Genomic DNA, 2,885 nt, shown 5'->3' with positions numbered 1-2,885 from the left:
TGAATCTCCATGAAGAGATTTGTATGAGCTTCATCAATTTTCTGTGTGAGAAGGTATGAATGATGATTTGGGCATTCATAACCCATATGCAAGCAAGTCCATTACATGCATATATAAAAGCTAGGAGGTGCAACACCATGGGTAGCATAAAATAGAATAACTCAATAGGGAGTTCAAAGCCGGTCTCTCTCTCTCTCTCTCTCTCTCTCTCTCTCTCTCTCTCTCTCTCTCTCTCTCTCTCTCTCTCTCTCTCTCTAACAACCCCCATGCCCATGCAGCCAGAGGCACAGAACACGTAGAGAGAGAGAGAGAGGGACTAGTCATTGGTAAGAGCTGAATTCTTTCTCGCTCAAACACACACGTGCACACAAAATCACAACAAGAGAGAGAGAGAGGCGTATTGATGTCACAATGACAATTAGTGTTCGAAAAAATGTGAACTTAATATTATGTCCCTAAATAGAGAAGAATAGTGTAATTTTTTCAAAAATAACCGAGTTTTTTGAAATCTCCTTTCGGAAATTCATGGAAAGGAATTTTGTATGTTTGGGAAAATGATTTTTCCCTGACACTAGCGACAATGAAGGAGCTGTCCATCGCCAAAAGTTAAAGAGAAAGAAAGAAAATCTCTTGTGCCATTGCTTACTTTGGGATACGAATCCCTTCACGAAGATCGAGTTTCTCCACCCTGGACCTCCCTACACATTACCTCCCTCTAGGACTGCACGCTGGCACGCATCACTACACGGAGAATGTGATTCTTTGATGTGCTGCCACACTGAGGGTTTTACTCGTTGGTGCTCTCTGTGCAACAGTGTTTGGAAAAAATCAATTTTACAAACAAACAAAATTCCATTTAAGATAAATTCAAAGAAGAATTCCCTAATGATGTGCACCGTAAATGAATACATCTTTCATAATCACGTCACTCATTTTATCAACACGTGAGGCTTCAGTCAGTTCATGGATTTTTGCCCTTGAATTGCTGGCACCTCTATATGCTTGATGTAGTGATCGTGAAAATTCATTTTACCAAACAAAGAAAATTCTCTTTCTCGAACTATCGAGAGGAACTTTTAGAAAATTAGATTTACTTTTTGAGTTTTTCCACTAATTTTCTATTTTAGGAGGGAATTTCTCATCTTCCCCTTGCCTTCAACCAGCGTTTTTGAAATTGAAAATGGCATGATATTAAGTGGAGACACATTTTTCCGAACACTGCTAATGTCTCTCTAGCACCGCGCGCCGGCGCGCGCTGCTAGAGAGAGAAAGAGAGAGAGGGAGACTGCTATGGCATACTCCAAGCTCCTTCTTTGTCTTCCTGCTTTTCCTTCTACAGAATGCAGTGCACGACCCGGCGCGCGCTGCTAGAGAGAGAGAGAGAGAGAGAGAGAGAGAGAGAGAGAGAGAGAGAGAGAGAGAGAGAGAGAGAGAGAGAGAGAGGGAGACGGGGGCTCTTCGTCGTGTTTTCTGCAGAGGGTTGTAGTCCAGCGCGTTTCTGCAACTATGGCGGATGTGGAGGAGACGGGGGCTAGAGTGTAGTCGAAGAAGAGAACGTTTAAGAAGTAGAGGAACTTTTAGAAAATTAGATTTACTTTTTGAGTTTTTCCACTAATTTTCTATTTTAGGAGGGAATTTCTCATCTTCCGCTTGCCTTCAACCAGCGTTTTTGAAATTGAAAATGGCATGATATTAAGTGAAGACACATTTTTCCGGCACGCGGTGCTACAGAGAGAAAGAGAGAGAGGGAGAAAAGAGAGAGAGAGAGAGAGAGAGAGAGAGAGAGAGAGAGAGAGAGAGAGAGAGAGAGAGAGAGAGAGAGAGAGAGAGAGAGCTATGGCATACTCCAAGCTCCTTCTTTGTCTTCCTGCTTTTCCTTCTACAGAATGCAGTGCACGGCCCAGCGCGCGCTGCTAGAGAGAGAGAGAGAGAGAGAGAGAGAGAGAGAGAGAGAGAGAGAGAGAGAGAGAGAGAGAGAGAGAGAGAGAGAGGGGGGGGGGGGGGGGGGGGGGGGGGGGGGGGGGGGGGGGGGGGGGGCTCTTCGTCGTGTTTTCTACAAAGGGTTGTAGTCCAACGCGTTTCTGCAACTATGGCGGATGTGGAGGAGACGGGGGCTGGAGTGTAGCCGAAGAAGAGAACGTTTAAGAAGTAGGGGTAGATCTCGATGCCCTCCTTGACATGACATCTGATGAGCTGGTCAAGCTCTTTCATTCCTGTGCGCGCCGAAGGTTTCAGCGGGGCTTGAAGAGAAAGCCCATGGCTTTGATTAAGAAGCTTCGCAAGGCGAAAAGGGAAGCACCTGCTGGGGAGAAGCCCGAGCTTGTGAGAACTCACTTAAGGAACATGATCATTGTGCCTGAGATGATCGGTAGCATTATTGGCGTGTATAATGGAAAGACATTCAATCAAGTTGAAAATCAAGCCTGAAATGATTGGCCACTACTTGGGAGAGTTTTCCATCAGCTACAAGCCTGTGAAGCATGGAAGGCCCGGTATTGGTGCCACCCACTCTTCTCGGTTTATTCCACTGAAGTAGTTTTTGATGATGGCTATGAATTGTGGAGAGACTTGGAGTATTATTGACACCTTTTGCTAATCAAGACTTAAGAGCGAACTTTTTGTGTCAACAATGTTCGCTTCAAGGTGTCAACTCTTGTTGGATTTTGAACATGTAACCTAAGCTATTGACAGAGGGGTTAAAATTTTGTCTATTAGGACCAATTTAAATGAGCTTTTTTTGCTTTGCTCGATGTGCTTGATACTTCAGTACTTAATTCTTGAAGCAAGTATTTCCATTTCAAAAAGAGAGAGAGAGAGAGAGAGAGAGAGAGGGAGAGAGAGAGAGAGAGAGAGAGAGAGAGAGAGACTTCTGCGTGGGGAACTTG

At 44.6% G+C, this 2,885-nt stretch overlaps 1 pseudogene; it reads left to right on the top strand.

Moving 5' to 3' along the window:
• The first annotated feature begins 2,063 nt into the window (after nt 1-2,063).
• Nucleotides 2,064-2,558, top strand: LOC147431283 (small ribosomal subunit protein uS19 pseudogene; annotated as a pseudogene).
• The last annotated feature ends 327 nt before the right edge of the window (nt 2,559-2,885 follow it).

The sequence above is a fragment of the Adiantum capillus-veneris genome, chromosome 21 (assembly GCF_014529385.1).
Source record: "Adiantum capillus-veneris isolate H3 chromosome 21, ASM1452938v2, whole genome shotgun sequence".
NCBI classification, from domain to species: domain Eukaryota; kingdom Viridiplantae; phylum Streptophyta; class Polypodiopsida; order Polypodiales; family Pteridaceae; genus Adiantum; species Adiantum capillus-veneris.
Note: the sequence above shows the minus strand (reverse complement) of the source record. Positions and strands in the feature narration are given on the sequence as shown.